Source organism: Prionailurus bengalensis, chromosome B3, assembly GCF_016509475.1.
Source record: "Prionailurus bengalensis isolate Pbe53 chromosome B3, Fcat_Pben_1.1_paternal_pri, whole genome shotgun sequence".
NCBI classification, from domain to species: Eukaryota; Metazoa; Chordata; class Mammalia; order Carnivora; family Felidae; genus Prionailurus; species Prionailurus bengalensis.
Window position 1 is genome coordinate 125,399,367 of NC_057355.1, and position 19,498 is coordinate 125,418,864.

Sequence of the window (19,498 nt, forward strand, 5' to 3'; positions counted from 1 at the left end):
ACCTCAATGGATAAAATACACAACCCCAGAGTAAACTCTGACACACCTTGAGCAAAGCAACTTAGGGCTGGGGCAGAGAAGGCAGACGCTGTGGGAGGTAGGAGCATTCTATCCCAACAGCTCCTCTTAGGTCCCTTCACAAGCCCTGGCAGAAAACACAGGCTGAGGTGTTAATGCATTCTTCCCTCAGAAAAGGCTGCTACTCTTTTGTTTCCAGGCCACCTATGGTAAGACAGAGAAGGAAAGGAAAAGGGAAAAGACAAGAGGAAGGGGAAAGGAGAAATGAAGAGAAAGAAGATGAGGAGGGTGGAGAGGAGAAAGAAGCAGGGAGAAAAGAGGAGAAGATTCAATGAGCTGCCTGAGGAGGCTGTAAGCAAGAGAGCCAGTTAATGCCAATTGTGGCAGTGCTTTCTGTGAGGAATACAGCTGTCCAGAAACTGGAGGGAAGCCACCACCTCATTTCACAGAGGCCACTGAACAGCTGTTATGAGACAACAGCCTTCGTTTGCTATTGACCTGGTCTAGATACGTATTGATGGCCAATCCCCACCCCAAGCAGCCCAATGTCTCTGGTGCTTTGAGGCTCTCTGAGTGTTATTTAGTTTTGAGAATAGTGTAGTAACCTCTAGAGACACCCCAGGTTGGTGGGGGAGGGCAGGGGAATACAAAAGAACACTCTGTAAAGTTATACAAGATGAATTCTTTCAGGACAAGAAGCTGTCAGAATGAATACGTTGAAACTTACCCTCTTTTCCTAAAACTTGACTCAATGTCATCATTCTCCCTAAATCTTTGACCCAATGCAATAGACCAAAAGAAACAAAGAAAAATGGTCAAAAAGTCAGCTTTTCCTCTACTCTTACTCTATAGCTCATAGGAAACCACAGGCAAACATTAAGTGTTAAAATACAATAGGCCATTCTTTATAAATGGTTTTACAGTTGCTTTTTTTAAAAAAACATCACTTATACATTGCTTCACTCATATACTGAGTACATGAACAGAGCATGACAAAATATATTAAGATTCATGCTGGTTCATGCCATTCCAGAGGCAATAGTGCAGTTTGTTCCCACTGAGAGCAAAGGATGCCACACCTCCTCTCAAGAATTGGTAGACACTAATGCACAGAGAAAATAAGCTAGATGTCCCAATCTCAGTGGAGATGGTGAAACTAGTAGAATTACTATAGCATAAAAAATCCACATTTGATATGGGGATAAAATACCTGCAATGAGGATGACCATACAATGAGCTATGTTACCCAGGGAGGTTATGAAAATGCTATCAGTGGACTTGTTTTCAAGGTAGGGAGGAAGGCTAATAAGGCAATCTCTCAAAACTTTTTTTTAAGCCTATGGTACTATTAAAATAATAGTTTAAAGTAAGTTAATATGTAACACATACCTAAAACCATCTGACAAGGCTCATGGCAGAATACCATAATCATAAATTATTGCTGTGTTTACATTTCAATTTTTTTTTAATTTTTTTTCAACGTTTATTTATTTTTGGGACAGAGAGAGACAGAGTATGAACGGGGGAGGGGCAGAGAGAGAGGGAGACACAGAATCAGAAGCAGGCTCCAGGCTCTGAGCCATCAGCCCAGAGCCTGACGCGGGGCTCGAACTCACGGACCGCAAGATCGTGACCTGGCTGAAGTTGGACGCTTAACCGACTGTGCCACCCAGGCGCCCCTACATTTCAATTTTGAAGGCAAATTTTTTGTCCAATTAAGTAAATCCTTATGCTTTTCTAAGAGGTAGACAGGAAAGCATCCATTTGTCTTCCGAGGACAAAATATAAGGCACGCAATTCAAATCTATTTTTAAAATCTAGCTTCATTTAGTAGATCAACACTGGTAGTCTTTTATCAAGACATAACCACTCAGGTAAATGATTATTTTAAAAATAAATGTGTACAAATTCCTAAATACTTTTATTGTGTTTTCTCAGGAGAATTTTCTATCATGATTTAAAGATTCAAAATCTGCTTTCCCAAAATAAAAACAATACACTTTATGATTTTTGTATCAGCAATGAATTAAATGATACACAAATCTAAGACGCTAAACTCCTCAGCACAAATATTTCTATTTTTTCTTGATAAATGTTAAATAATACCAGCTCACTCAGCAAATTGGCATTCACCCCTTAATCAAGAGAAGTCTTGTTCTGACAGACTTCAATCATCAGGCACAGAATCTATTTCTGGGGTCACATAGGCCCATAGGATCAGAAGCAAACCTCTGAATTGATATTCTATCTCTAAAATGGAGCTAAAAATGTCTTCCCATACTTATCTCATGTTGTTGGCTAATGTATTCATGTTTTTAAGAAACTTAGTCTTATTCTAAAAATACTCAAAATAAAAAGCAATCTTGACTGATAAGTTTATTCAAACCTATCTGCATCAATAGATTCCCGATAATAAAAACCTTTGGAAAAAAAATGTTCCTAGCAGGTCAGAACTGATTTTAGTATGAATTAACAACCTGTTCTAACTGACTTTAAGGAAACTTTACTTACTTAGTGAAAAACAGGAAAGATTACTATAACTGTGGATGGACAAACTTTGCCTAAAAAATAATAATCACCCTGAATCTTTACCCAAACTCAACCCTGGACTGAACCTGTGTGAGACTCCTCTAGGGAGGCATGTTCCTTAACTCTAAATTATTCACCATGTAACACTCCTGCATCTTCCATGATTCTAAGGAGACAAGAAAGAAAATCTACCCAAGTATCCCTAATCCTAGAAAACACTTGTTCTCCTAAGTTTCCAGAAAGGGGTAGAACCAGAAGGGGGTAGAAAAACATTCAGTAACAAAGGAGGAAAACCACTGACATTTTAATGACTGTGTGCTTGTCTCACAGAAGCCTCAAAAAATCCGAAGCCTGTCACTATGTGTGACACTACTTTGTACCTTCTTTAAGAGACTATTTTATTGTGGCACCTGGGTGGCTCTGTCTGTTGAGCATCGGGCTCTTGATTTTGGCTCAGGTCATGACTTTATGGTTCCTGGGATAGGGTTCCCTGCTAAGAGAGCCAAGCCTGCTTGGGATTCTCTCTCTCCTTTCTCTCTACCCCTCTCCACCTCCCCACTTCTCACAAGGGCTCATATATGCATGCTCTCTCTCTCTCAAAAAATAAACTTCAAATATATATATATATATATATATATATATATAATTTTTTTTTAAATAGACAGAGACTGTTTTATTCATCCTACACGGAAATATTTCTCTACTACCCTGGGACCTCAGAACTATGGGTCTTGAAAGAGCTATCAAAGCTATTTGTTTTGTTTTGTTTTTTAAGTTTATTTATTTATTCGTGAGAGAGCATATGAATGTGTGCATGCACACACAAATGGGGGAGGGTCAGAGAGAGAGAGGGAGAGAGAATCCGAAGCAGGCTCCTCACTGTAACACAGAGCTATATGCAGGGCTCAAACCCATGAACCATGAGATCATGACCAGAGCTGAGATCAAGAATTGGATGCTCAACCAGCTGAGCCATGAGGCACCCCTAAGAGCTATTTGATTTTTTGTGTACAAAATGACTCTTCTAGAAGGGGTTAGCAGGCAATGGGGGGATGGAGGCAAAGGATAGGGCAGAAAAATAAGGCTGGATTTGGAAGAATGAATATAATAAGGGCCTGAGAGGGCAGTGCACATTTAATAACATTTGATTCCTTGATCATAATAGATTTTGGATCTATTAATATATTAAATATTGGAAAAATAGAGAAATGTAAAGAATTTGGAGGTTAGTTCAATGAAAGGATGCGACATTGGAAATCAGTGGGTAAAATATTTTCCTCTTCTATATGTAGCCCCAGGGAAAAAATATGGGAAATGGGAGAAAAAGGATAGGAAAAAGCCAAAGACATCTGATTATATAATAAAATAAGCTCAAGTTCACTCAAAATATCAGCCACCAGAAGACATTTACTCAGTTCACCAATCCATTTACAACAAACATTTATTGAAACCCACAAAGAGCTTGTCATTGTGCTAGGCACTGAAAAGGATTACTGGTCTCAAACAAATTTGGAGTCCAGTAGAGGGAGACAAACATGTAAACTAAAGAAGGCAACTCATGGTACAGGTGCTGTAATAAATAAAATTGCAGTATACAGTATGGTATAAAAGAAGAATTAGCCAATTTTATGTGGGACAAGAGTAAAGAAAGTGTTAATGAAGAAAATACACAAGCCCTACTAAGTATAGTACTGCAAAATTCAGAAATGTGATATTTGATAATAGAACAAGTTCAAAGAAATGTTTATATATACCTCCAATAGAGATTATTTTATCAACAAAATTTTATCAATAATCTCTATTAGAGTAATTTATGTAGTATTTTTGACCTTGGAACATAAGTTATTTAGGTATAGATAACCTTTTGATAAACAGTAACATTGTTATAGTTACACAAAATGAAAAAAGTTTGATTAAAGCTTTGTTCTGATAGATTCTACCAGTAATAGCAAAGAACAGGGATCTAAATATATCTTTTTTCTCTTTTTATAACTGACAGAAAGTTAGTATATTCAATCTTAATATCTGAATATTATGGATATATCATGGAAGTAAGGAAGCACTTCTTGGTAATGCTATTCACTTCCAGTTGAAGAATAATCAGTAATGGGCATAACAGTGACCAGGTCAATTCTAGTCTTCCACTACCACACTTGTATGATTTTGAGCCATTCATTTCATTTTTAGGTTCTCTAGGTACATCACAGAGACAAGCTCATAAAACACATTGAGATTCTAAATTAGTGACTATTGTAATATTGGAGTCTTTGGAAACTTTATGCTGCTACAGGATAAAAATGGGTTGAGTAACTCAGAATCCAAATTTTCATTTTTCTGGTTCTCTTCAGTCTATAGCTTAGGGTGTCTTTCTTGCTTCTTTGTCTATTATTTCGATTACTTTTGTCTTCTCATGACAAGTCACCCTGATAGTGTATAGGACGCAGGGCCATAAACATTGAAGATATTTACTTGGAGAATTTTATGAGCTAATGCAAGAAAGATGTGGAAATCAAGATTTTATGGAAATAGGAAACATTTGTGAACTGTAGAGTCTGTAGTATACATGCACAATGAACATTTTTGTTTCCGTATTTAGAGTATAAACTCCTGCTGGGAAACAGTTAAATCCTAGGATTTCAAAAAAACACATTATGGAAAAATTCAAACAAAAACGTAAAAATGCAAAAGTAGAGTGATGAGAATGAGGAATCCCATGTATCCATCAACCAGCTTCAAAAGATATAAACTCATGTCCAATCTTGTTTCATCTCTACCATCCTCACCTACTACCCTGCTTTCCCTGTAATTTTGAAAGAAGTTCAGGTCAGGTTTTTCGATTCTCCCAAAACATCTGCGAGGTTTCTTTGTCTACAGAAAGCATCATATAAATTAGCTAGCTAATTGATTTATTCTTTTATATCTAGCTTTTTACTCACAGTGATATTTATTTGTCAAACGCTAGGAAAGAAATGGAAAACAGACATTCCTCCCCATCATTTTTGAGCTTGAATCCAATTTTTCATTTGAGTACCTTTGTGCTACAGTGATAGGTGTTGTAAAAAAAATGCACAGAAAAACAATAAAAGCGTAACATTTTTCATAAATTATTGAACCACAGTCATTTCCTTTTTTCCCCCATTTTTAATGATATGCAGTACACATGTTGACTCAGAGTGAGATTGCTTTTTAAATTATGAGGTGGTCTCAGTTTACTCATTTACATGCATCCCCAAATGCAATGTACTACAAGGTACAGCATGAAATTGCCAACTGGGTCATAAGAATGTGACGATTGTGATAGAACAAAAGCTGATAAGAATTCATGAAAGTGAGCAATGAGAAGCTGATGTGTTTCTTAATGTAAAATTTCTCATAGGGAAACTTCATTGATAAAACAAAATCATGATATTTACCATAAAAAGCAAAAATAATATAAAACTTAACTTCTTAGTGAAACCCATGATAATAGGTCTGTGTGCCTATTCCCTAAAGTCATTCTCCTTCCCTGAGTCATCTAACATTCCCCAAAGGTAATAACCTCCTCCATTAGAGATTATTCCATCTTCCCAACCACTTACCATTTCAGAACAACTCCCAGCCTAAAAAGTGATGAATGGATGTTTGGAGGGTTTTATAGAAAATATAATGCCTTTCCCCATATCACTGATCACTAAGGGAGTGTGTGGAGGGTGGGAGGCCAGACATGTGTGCATCTATTTGAGTCTGCATCTTCTCCAACAGAAAGTATAAAATTTTACCTGATGCCATGCCAGAATAGTGTACTTGCATATGCATGTACATTAAATTTTGTAGGTGTGCTTTGCTATATTGGAAAACATATTCAAATAATAAATCTCAATAAATGAAAATGACTTTCTTTTCCTACAGTATATAAAAATGCCAGGGCAATCTGCTTTCCATGTTCAGACACCAAAGAGCTAAGCATTGAGTGATATCCAACTTTATGACAGACATAAAAATGAAATAAAAATGGGTAAGAAGATAAACATTTAAAGAGATAAACACTGTCAAACAGAAATGATTACAAAGTTTGTAACAATCTGCAGTTTTCATTGTTTTCTGTTTACCTAGCTTTCTGTACTATGAATTTCGCTCACTCATTTCCCTTCTTTTAATAATACATGTTTCCATAATCATTGACATTAAAGTAAAGGATGTGAAACAGGACTCAGTTTATATTTATTGGGAGAAATATCAGTAACTTTAAGTGCAAAAATTTCCTTATACTTGAATGTTTCATCTAGCTACTTCCATTTAATAGCTCTGGAAAATTGAGCTCCTTCTTCACAGGGGTACTCTTTACTTTTTTACTATATGAAACACCGCATTCAACCTTTTTTGACCTACTAAAACAGCAATTTCATATTATTTAACCTAGTAACATTTCAAATGTCAAAAGGTCTGCAGATTTCCATTGCACTTGAGCATATATATGGTTATTTCTTGGCAAAATGCCCAGAGAAAAATGGAAGTATTTCCATTGGTGCACACATGACATTATTTGAAATTTTATATTTTTAAAAATCATCCTAATGAATGGAAAATAAATTTATATTATTTTTTAGTCTGTCAGGTAATTGTCTCTGTCAGTAGTCTAATGGAGCCCCTGGAAGAAATTACATTTCCTACCAAATAGTGGAATATGCCCAGTGGTTCGTTCTTCAAAATGATGGCACCCAATATGTGTGAGAACATATAATATCACTAGAAAATCCTATAAAACCATTGGCTAGAAAACATTTTGTAGACGATATGTTGCTTAGTTACTAACAAATTAGATGTGCTTATACTGCAATAATGATGGGAGGGAAAAAAGGACAATCTAAAGTGTTAGAGGTAGAAAGGCCAACGTGAATGGGAGACTAAGCCAAGTGATGTAAGGATGGTACTCAAGTTAGCAGGAAAGGATTTCTATCACAATCTAAAAATTTGAGATTTACTTATGTCCATAAAAAGCTTAAAAAGTGACTCAAACATTTTCAGAGTATAGAATAATTCCTTCTCTGAGCAAGTACTACATCTTTGCTATTCCTAAAGCTAGTGCTCTTAATGGGAACTCGGCTTCTGAGTTGCCCTCTCAATTTGGGGGTTAACTTAGTCTGTTCCTATTGTAGAAAAAGTTAAATAAACTCCACAAGGCAGATTAAACATATTCTTTAGACACTAAGTCACCACTTTACTTCTGTGACTCACCTTCATTAAATTTGTCAAAGCAAAATAAAGTTAACAGTAAAGAAATGTGGATTATATCATAGGCCACCAAGTAAGTCTACAATTATCTTCTCACACAATCTTTTTTTATAATATTGATAATATCAATACAAACAGTACCAACAAGTAATAATAGCTGACACTGAGAACTTCTTATATAACAGTAACACTTCTAAATGTTTTAATTGCATTAAGTCAGTTAATCTTCATACCCATCTTATTGGCCTAAATACAAGTATTAGGCTCATTTCATAAGTGAGAAAACCAAGGCTCAGGGAGGGGTAAAGCAGATTTCCAAAGGGTACAACCTTTGGATCACAAATTATGATGCTAGAAGGTGCCCATGAAGCAGTCAACCAGTTTATTCCTCAATTTATGTGGTAGGCTAAAAAAAAAAAATTCCCTCCTCCTGAAAAAAGAATTTTAAATCCTAATTTCTGGAATTCATAAATGTTATTCTATTTGGAAAATGGGTTTTTGCAGGTGTGATCATGTGAAAGATCTTGAGATGGAGAAATTATCCTGGATTATTCAGGTTGGCCCTAAATGCCATCTCACACATTTTTGTGAAAGAAAAGCAGAGGGAGATTTCACATGAGTGTGTGTGTGCGTGTGCACACACACACACGCACGTGCGCACGGGTGAAAATGAGAAGACAGCAAAAAGAGAGTTGAAGATTCTGGCCCTGAAGATGTGGTCACAACCCAAGGAATGTTGGCTGAAAGAGGCAAAAAAGAATTCTTCCCTACCACTTCTGACCTGACCAACACCTTGATTTGTGGCCCAGTGATACTGATTCCAGGCTTCTGGACTCCAGAACTGTGAGAGAATAATTTCTATTGGCTAAAGCCAACCAGTTTGTGCTAATCTGTTACAGCAGCCATTGGAAACTAACACAGGCACAAATAAAAGAATATCTACACTTTTGAAAATAAGTTAAATGTTCCTGTTTTCAAAAAGTCTATAATTCTTTACTTGGGGGCCAGTCCTGTGCACTATAGGATACTTAGCAGCATCCCTAGTCTCTACCTACTGCATGCTAGTTGCAACACCTCACCCAGTCCCCCAACCAAAAATGTTTCCAGATATTGTCAAATGTCCCCAGGGAACAAAATCATGCCCAGTTGCTGTTTTAGAGTAAGTATAAATGCTGGTAAATATAACCAGTTTGACTGAAATAAGTTAGGAAACAAAAGTGGAACTAATATGCCTCTTTTACATTGGTCTTGTTTTAAAGGAAATCATAAAGCTGTAAGGCAGATCAACAAGGACCCCCTTTCACAGTAAAAGATAGACTTATTTGAAAGAATAATTGAGAGTTTATTTTTAATCAGATAATTTTGTGACTGATCTCGAGGCCAAAGGACAGCTTGCTCATGTTCCATATCTCTTCAATACTTCTTAACTCAGGTTTCTGGGAATGAGGATTTTAAAACCAATCCTTGATTTACATGGATTACACTGACATTCAGGACAGGTGTTCGTCTATTCATATATGTATCTAGAGCATATGGAGGTGATGTTCCTGCATTAGACATTAGCAGTTTCATTAATTTAAGTGGCCAGCAGGCATATTTTTAATTCTCTTGGTGATTTGGAAGTGGAGGTAAGGAGAAAAGGACTTAGGAGAAGGCCAACTGAGATGCTTTTCCCTTGTTTCACCCCAAAATGGGATCTTTGTTCTTTCTATAGCAGATAAAAATAAAACTAAGGGACATGGGTAATGGGGCTCCTACTAGTGACAAGCTATCATGACCCTTAAGAGAAATAGAAACTTGTGAGGCAGCTTTTCAGCCCTTTATTTTCAAAATAATAGAAAAAACTGCATAAGAACCAAAATGTCTTAAAGCCATAAATGGAATGATTTTTGTGAATGTTTATAGAAATAACACATTCTAAGCTACTAGAACTTTTAGAAATTTCAACTTGCACTATGATTTGCCTTAGAATCATGTAAGTACTTGATTTTTTAAATAACACCAGGAGTTACGGGATACTCTCCAGACATCTACTTTATTTGCATTAGGGTCAAAAAAAATCACAACTCTGCTTTCAGATCTAAATAATCCTCACAACCCCAATAGATAGTCCATTACAGTTTCCTCCTATTACCAAGTGAGGGCAAAGCTTAATAGCTGGCTTTCATTTCGAATACCTTCAGCCAGCAATTTGTTTCTGCTCATCTTGCAAAGATAATGCATGTATAAACAAATATGAGCAAATGTTTATTGTTATTTTTAATCAGACGTCATTTGTGAGCGTATATGGGCAAAGTTGTTGTAACCCTCCTATTCCTGGCATCACAACCACTCCCTCCCAAGGCAGAGGATGCAAGCCCTGCCCCAGCTCTTGTACCAGCAAGTCAAAGCCTTCTGCTGAGGATCACTTTCACAGTCATGCAAAAATTAGTACAAGCAGCTCTGTAGACTGAAAGTAGATGGGGCCAGTTCTGTTGCCAGAGATATGCATTTCTGCTCCTCCTTCTGATTAAGTGTTTTGCTCTTTTGACTGAGGGAGTCCCAGTGGGTGAGGAAAGCTACCTTGAACTGTCATCTCTTCAGAGGAAGCTGACAGTGCTAATAGTTCAAACTTAGGTTGACTGATGAGACTGTCCCAGCCTGAGAGACTGGCAATCTTTGTCATTGTCAGGATCAGGTAAGCGATTTCACCTATCAAAATTCTGGTCTCCCTCTACCTTGTCCTACTGTATCCCAAAAGGGAGAGGAGTAGTACTGTTACTGAAAAAAGAAGTCTCGTGTGATTTGAGTTGTTGACTTTGCAAATCCAAGGACTCTGGCTTGCAAATTGGGAGAGTACTCTCCCACTTTTTTGTAGTGAATAAAGTGGCATAAGAAAGAACATGAAAATAAATGAAGGTTTTATGAGGCCTGAAGTTTCTATAGTTTGGGAGGGCTCTCTTTAAGAAAAAGGACGTGTAGTTATAAATACAAAAATTAGATACAAAAGTGAATAACTATTCAGAATGTTGAAAAGATATCACAACAAATTACAGATTTTAAAAGGCTGAGAGATACCACAAACACCATAAAATCCAGAAAAATAGCACAGCATTTTTTATTAATTAACTACAAGATACATTTCTTAAATTTTTGACTGTATATTCTTTGATCACCTCTTCATAATACAATAATTAATATTATCACATAATTTTTATAGAATAAAAATAGTCTTTTATACAAAATTGCAAATAGGGATAAAATTCCTTATTATTATTGATCATTTAGAAGACTTTCTTTCAACTTTACAACTCATTAACGTCAATATAAAATTTTAGGAGGTATGTCAACTGTTCTTTCATGTAAGAGTTGTACGGCTGGATTTTCCAGCAATGAGTTTCTCATTTTATACATTTCCAACTTTATTTTTCCTCCACAATCACATCTTTAGTCCTTTGGTCCTGTACTTTGCTATCACAGTATCAGTTGATTTGTTATGGAGGGCAATATTCCTAGAAACAATTCCATACCAGGACAGCTAGCAGTAGCTAAACTATGCACAAGTGACTGAAAATAACATAAATACATCCCATTAAATTGGAAGTAAATGCATTTCTACTAAAAATGACTGCTGCTCTCCAACATCACTGAACACAAAGGTATGAAAGAATAAAAGTCAGGATGTAAAGAGGTAGGTGATTTAACCAATTTTAGTTAAAATTCCTCACTTGTGTGAAGTTTGCAAAAATATACGACTATATGAACACATTTCAAGTGAAGTGCCTGAAGCTTAGCTTCATTAGCAAACCATAAACTGCCTTGGGGAGAACTGTGAAGGCTGCACCCTCTGGCCACACATTCCCATCCCTCCCTTATTTTTCCTCACATACTTCATAATTCTTTGTCCTATATTAACTGTAGAAAGAAGATGGTCATGAAGATTTATGCACACATTCATCAAACACACAGGATCTGAGGAACAGGGTAAAGAAAAGACATGGAGATGGCATAGTTGAAGAAATAAGTACATGAAGTCAACTTCATCCCATACACATTCACTACACTACAGGTATTATGTACCTGTACAGTATTAAGTACTACACTTAGTGTTAGAAATAAAAATATGACTGCAATTGGGACCTTGCCCCATGAGGGGTCCTCATTTTAAAGATAATGTGTGTAATCAAATTCACACTTGTGAAATACATTCCTTTATAAAAACACATAAAATCATGAAAACAAACTATGAGAAAACATAGGTAAATATTTAACTCATCTCTTTTGGAGGATGGATAATTAAAGTATATAATGGAAGAAATCACAAAGGAAAATCTATAGATATTACATTGTGAATTCTATTTACAAACTATTATCAACCAAATTAAAGGACAAAGAATAAACTGGAAAAAAAGTCCAACATATTTATTGCAAATGGAAGGTAAATATAATTTTTCTGCAAAGAGTTATTTAAATTACTTGAAAAAAGATCTATCAACCCAATAGAAAAATAGGCAAGAGACATGATAGGCAATATAGAAAAAAAATAGCCAAAACCATATATGAATATATATTTAAAACAAAAAGTAATCAAAAACATATAAATTAAAGCAATTCATGATATGTTTTTCACTTATAAAATTATAAATATCATTTGTTTTAAAGACAGAAATTAACCCTGATGAGCATATATCGATATCACAACTCTAACATATTATTAAAAGAGTGCCAATTAGTATAAATATTGTGGTAGATTGAATAATGGCCCCCAAAGAAAACTAGGTCAAAAATGAACAAATACTTCGACCTTTAAAACCATTCTAAGAAATAATTAAAAATTTTTTTTAATGGAGAAATGCTATGCATAGTAGCATTACTTCAAATGGCAAAATAGTAGATAAAAACCACCTGCCCACTAACAGGGAATAACAAGGTAAGTTATAATGTATGTATATAAATAAGTATTTTACAATCATGGATTTGTTTAGGAATATTCAATATTAAAACTATGCCAGAGGTATAATATGAAGATATTTTAAAGTAGATCATAAGAATGCATATGTATGTTATGATTTCACTCATATGAGGACTTTAAGATATAAAACAGATGAACATAAGGGAGGAAGAAAAAAATAATATAAAAACAGGAAGGGGGACAAAACATAAGAGACTCTTAAACATAGAGAACAAACAGAGGGTTACTGGAAGGGTTGTGGGAGGGGGGATGGTCTAAAAAGGTAAGGGGCATTAAGGAATCTACTCCTGAAATCATTGTTGCACTATATGCTAACTGGGATGTAAATTTAAAAAATAAATTAAATTTTTAAAAAAGGAAAAAAATAAACATTAAAAAATAAAAAAAAAGAATGTATATGTATGAAAAGTTTTACAGATTGATCACAGTATGCTTGTAGTGATGGAAAATATGGGGAAAATATGAATGTGCAACAATAAATAAATTATAGTCCACCACATGATAGGATATTGTGGAGCTATACCAGGGACTACAAGTTGCTTGCCTAATACCCATTCTACCCTTATTTCTTAGTAACATAACCCCATTCTATTTGAGACTACCTACCAGATAAAATTCTGCATTTACCAACTTACTTTACAGCCAGGTAATCGTGACACTACATCCTAGCCAGTGAGATAAAAGCAAAATTTATTGGGTGGAACTTCTGAAAATACTCCCTTAAAGGTTAGATAACTGGTAGGTTTTCTTTTTCCCATTCTCGCATTTATGCTTCTAATGAGGACACGGTGGCTAGAGTCCTGGCAGCCATCTCGGATTCTGTGACAATCTTGAAGATGGAAACCACATGCTAAGTCTAGTAGAACAGAAATATAAAAATGTCCTGGGTCCCTAATGACCATAGATATCCCAAACAAGCACAGGACGGATTATTTCTGGTCTTTAATGTGAGAGAGATATAAACCCCTCTGGCATTTTGCTATTAGAAACATCCAAACTTAACTAACACAATATTTTAAAATTGTGTTTGTACTGCCAAAATAGGTAATTCAAGCAACCCCCCCCCCCCACTGAAAACAAATAGAAAAGTTAGGCAAAAAAATTTTTTTTAAGATTTCTTGAAGCTATGAGACCTAAGGAGAAAATAAAAAATTATAGGATTTCAAAGATTTAAAAGAAAAGGTCCCAGAGAGGTGCATCTGGCATTTGAGGCCACTTTAATTGTGAGAGTGTTTGTAGATTCTAGAAAAGCAGCCAAGAGGCTAAGAACCTAAGCAGAGCTTTTGAAAAACTTTAGGCTAGAGAGACAAAAATTAAAATTCAAGACCCCAATGCTTTATATTAAGACCTCAAAAAGCTGTGCCATAACAGAAAAAATAAATCTGAACTATATCAACCCTCACAGGGAATAAAAACAATAATCCCAAACCCTGAAATTAGATTAAAGATGTTCCTTAGCCACTTGTCAAACAAATGTAAAGCCTTGCTGAGGAAAAGTTACATTATACTAGTTTACAAGTTATTTATATATAATGCATTACACTCAATCAAAAATACACACACACACACACACACACACACACCCCAAAAAATGTGATGGGGGGGTAGTATGATAGTCAAAGAAACAAAGCAGTCCAATATCTAGATAGTGGAGTTATCAAAAAAAATGCTGAATCAAACATCAATAATAGACATTAAACATGTGTGACTATGTGTGAGGAAGCAGAATTCAAGCCTGGAAGGATTTAAAAAAAAAACCTAGAAACTTTGAATCAAATCAAAATTTCAGAAAGCAAAAACACAATAACCAAAATTAAGAACTCAATAGATAAACTTAAGAAGAACTAAATTGCAGTTGAAGAGAGAGTTAGTGAATTCAAAGACAATTGGGTAGAAGGAAAGGGTTCAGAATAAAGCACATAGTTTTAAGAGCATGAAAAATACAAAAAACACTAAGAGAATAAGAGACTAAAGAGATTTAGACCATTAAGAAGCTCTAAATGTACCTTCAGGACTACTAGAAGAAGAAGAGAAACAAAGAGCTGAGAACATTCCAAAAATGATGAAAAACGGCATAGTTTATTAAGTTCAAAATTTTCTCATATTATCTTGACTGGAGAGTGCTGAACTTCTTAAATCTCTGGGGTGGTGCCTTTCATCTGTTTTAAAGTATTCTTGTCCATTATATCTTCAAACATTGCTTAAGTATCATTCTTCTGCTTTTTCTTTTAGACCCTACTTATATATTGGACATGTCCTGCAAGTCTCTTAAACTCTTATTCATTCATTTAAATTTATATCACCTGGCCTTTGAATTCACTAATCTTATCTAGCATGTGCAATTTAATACTAAGCCATTCCCATGAAATCCTAACTTCAGATAATGTTTTTATTTTCAGATCCATAGTATCCGCCTAGAAAAAAAATTATATTTATCTATAGAAATTCTCCACCTTTTTACCAAATTTATACATTTTTTTCTATTTTCCATAACAAATTTTAATAGTCATTTCAACGCCCTTGTCTACTAATTCCAACATCTGGATCATCTGAGGGTCTGAGATGTGTATTTCTCTTTGATTGTGGATCACATTTTTCTCCTTCTTCATATTGCATAATTGTTTTATGTATGCCAAGCAGACAATAGAGACTAAACTTGATGTTATTTTCCCTCAGAGGGCATACCTTTCCTCTGTCAGGCAGACAGGGTGACTGGGTCTTTTGAACTAATTAGAAATTGAGCTGGGTAAGTGTTGGGTTGCCACTTTAGTTAGACTAAGTCACAAAGGTGTGAGCTGTTCTGTTTATTATAAACTTTCCAGCACACAGAACTTTGGCTTCTAAGTATTAGGACCTAGAAATAGTTTTTATTGAGTGTTTCAGTCCAGTCTCCCTCCTGCAGAACCCTAGAAAAGAGTCTTGCGGAGAAATATGGTTGGGGAAACAGCTATACATTTAGGACTTATCCAGTTTCCAAGTGGCTATGCCATCCCTCCATTCAAAGCTCCTCTGATCTCTCTTTCCCTCAGCAATGTCTGTCTCAAAACCACAGCCTAAGACTGGACTTGGTAAAACCCCAGAGGGACATGGTTGCCAAACTCTGTCAATACAGTACATGTCTTCAGTTTCTGGAAATTAATTCCTCTAGACCTCTTGACTTTCATAGACATAGATATAGAGATATAAACAATATGTATATACAATTTCTAAATTCATCCAGGTTTTCTAGTTTTTACAGAAGAAGCAATGTTCTGCCACTATTTTATATATCCTAAAAGAATGTAGAAGTTCCTGTAACTATAAAATAATTTAATTCAATTAAAAATTTTCCATCCAGAAAACTCCATGCCTGCATGACTTCATAGGTAAATTATACCAAATTTTTAAAGAAGCAATAATACTAATCTCACATAAACTCTTCAAGAGAACTGAAGAAGAAGAAACACACTGTTATATTTTTAGGCAGCATAACCTTGATATCAAACCTTATAAGAAAGGGAAATCACAGCCAAATCTCTCCCATGAGTATAATTGCAAAAACAAAGCAACAAAAATTGTGAGATTTAACTCTAATCTAAATTTATTTGCAAACAAACACCAAAAGAATAATACATCACAACCAGTTGAGTTTACTTCGGTAATGCGAGGTTTATTATTTGAAAACTTAACATAACTTCCCATATTAACAGAGAAAGAAGTAAAATCATATTTAATATCTCAATATATTCAGAGAAAATACTTAATAAAATTCAACAACAGTTCATAATAGAAGCTCATTGAAAACCAGGAGTAGAAGACAACCTTTTTAATCTGATGAAAATTATTTCAGTAAAATTGTAGCAATGCCCTACACAATACTGATATTTTGAAAGCTCTCCCTCTACTATCAGCAACAAAAAATATTTCCATTACCACAAATTTAATAAAGATATATGAGAAGTAGCAAAGAAGAAATAAAAAGGATAAGATTTAATACACAGAAAAGGGAAAAGAATCTAAAGATTGGGTACAAAGTCAGTAAATAAAAATTAATAGTTTTTTTAAGCATCAATAAATAGAAAATAGAAAATTTAATTTTATCATCGATAACAGCATCCGAATACATTACATTTTTAGTAAATAATCTAAGGAAATATGTAAGAAGTCCCACACAGAAAAATATAAAATATTATGAGAAGAAATAAGCAATATTCAAGTGAGAAGTGAGCCAATATTTTCTGTAAAGAGTTAGATAAAAAACATGTTTAACTTTGCAGGCTAGATGGTCTCTGCCACCTCCACCACCCAACTCTGCACTGTAATGCCAATGTGTTCCAGCAAAACTATTTTCAGACAGACAGGAGACCGTGTTTAGACAACGGACTATAGTTTGCCAGTCCCTGATTTAAATAGTCGGAGGAATAAAATATATTAAGGTATAATGAAGGCATAATAAACATATCTATTCTCCCCAAATTGACCTTTCCATTCAAATCTCTTGCAGGCAAAATTCAGGAAGTGGGTTTTTGTCATTGCTGCTTTGTAGACATTGACAAACCAATTCTAAAATGAAGTAAATGTACCCATGGCAAAAGTTTGCCAATCCTGAAGAACAGAGCTAAAATACTTTAACAGATGTTGAGACTTATTTTAAAGCTTCAGTAATTAAGAGAGCATCGTATTGTCAATAGAAAAGATGCCAAGATCAACAGAACATAACAGACAGTCCATCAATTACTTACATATACATACAGTAGATTCATGACAAAGATGGTGACAAAGCATGGAGAAAGAACGGTCATTCTAATAAATTATTCTACGTCGTCTAGATAGGCATATTAAAAAAGAAAATATTTCTGATATTATGTATAAAAATCAATCATAGGTATATCATAGATCTTAGTAAGAAAGATAAAACAATGAAGCCTCCAGAAGAAACTATGAAAGAATATCCTCAGTACTTTGAAGTAAGCCAAAATGTCTTAATCCAGGACATAGAAAGTACTAATGCTAAAGGAAAAGACACTAAAGGTTAGAACTTCCATTTATCAAAGGATATTTCAAGAGAGCAAAAAGGTAAGCTATTGATTGGGAGAAGATATTTATAGAGACTCAGTATATAAAAGAAGATCTCAAATGAAAAGATGCTCAACATTTTGACACTTTAGGAAAATGTAAATCAAAACCACAAGAAGAGGGGCATCTAGGTGTCTCAGTCGATCAAGGGACCGATTCTTGATTTCAGCTCAGGTCATGATCTCACGCTTTGTGGGATCAAGCCCCATGTCAGGCTCTGCACTGACAGCATGGAGTCTGCTTAGGATTCTCGGTCTCCCTCTCTGCCCCTCCCCTGCTCATGCTCTCTCAAAATAAATAAATAAACATTTTTTAAAAACCACAAAAAGACATCAACACATACCAGTTGGAATGGCTAAAATAAGACTAGTAATCCTAAATGTTGATGAGAATATGGGACATCTAAAATTCTCATAGAGAGTAGATAGATTCTAATTAGTAGAACCACTCTGGAAATATAAATTCTATGCTAATATTAAATATATATATGTACTATTAACAATTCCATTTTTAAGCATATTTCAAAGAGAAATGTATGCACACATGTATGCATACACGAGAATGTTCATAGCATGATACATGATAATCTCACACTGGAAACAACCCAGATGTTAATCAATACTAGAGTGGATAAATATTTTGTGGCATAGTCCATCAGTGGAATATTACACAATAATAAAAATGAATAACCTGTCCCAAACATGATGTGGATAGATCTCACCAACATAACATAGAAAATAATTTGCCAGACATGTTATTTCATTTAAGTAAGTGTTTAAAAATAAGTAAAACGAGGGGTGCCTGGGTGACTCAGTTAGTTAAGTCCTACTTTGGCTCAGGTCATGATTTCATGGTTTGTGAGTTCAAGCCCCGTGTTGGGCTCTGTGCTGACAGCTCAGAGCCTGGAACCTGCTTCAGGTTCTGTGTCTCCCTCTCTCTCTGCTCCTCCCCTGCTAGTGCTCTGTCTCTCTCACAAAAAATAAATAAATATTAATGAAGAAAAAGTTTAAAAAAATAAAAATAAGCAAAATGAACTATAATATTCTAAGTCACAATAGAAATTTTGGGAAAGAAGGAAAAAGTAGTCACAGAAAGAGTATATAAGAGTTATCTGGGGGATTTGCTATACTTATTCTTAGGTATAACATAAGTTATAGGTGATAATTACATACTTTTAAATTATTCTTTTAGTTATATGCATTCACATTACGTTACAACATTTGCTTAATCAGGTAAATGAATAAGGATTGTTTTTTTTCTAATGCATGGAACAATGACCAGAAGGATAAACATCAATTTTAAATGCTCATTTCTAGATGGAGGTTTTGCATACTTATTTTAATTCTTATTTGGATCATTATACTACTAATTTTCCTCTTTTTAAAAAATAGGATCTTGGGGCGCCTGGGTGGCTCAGTCAGTTGAGCGTCCGACTTCAACTCAGGTCATGATCTCGCGGTCCGTGAGTTCGAGCCCCGCGTTGGGCTCTGTGCTGACAGCTCAGAGCCTGGAGTCTGTTTCAGATTCTGTGCTCCCTCTCTGACCCTCCCCCATTCATGCTCTGTCTCTCTCTGTCTCAAAAATAAATAAACGTTAAATTTTTTTTTTAATAAAAAAAAAATAGGATCAAGCGTGCCTGGGTGGCTCACTGTAACCAAAGTGTCCAACTCTTGGTTTTGGCTCAGGTCATGATCTCAGGGTTCATGAGATTCAGCCTCCTCCCTCTCTCTCTGC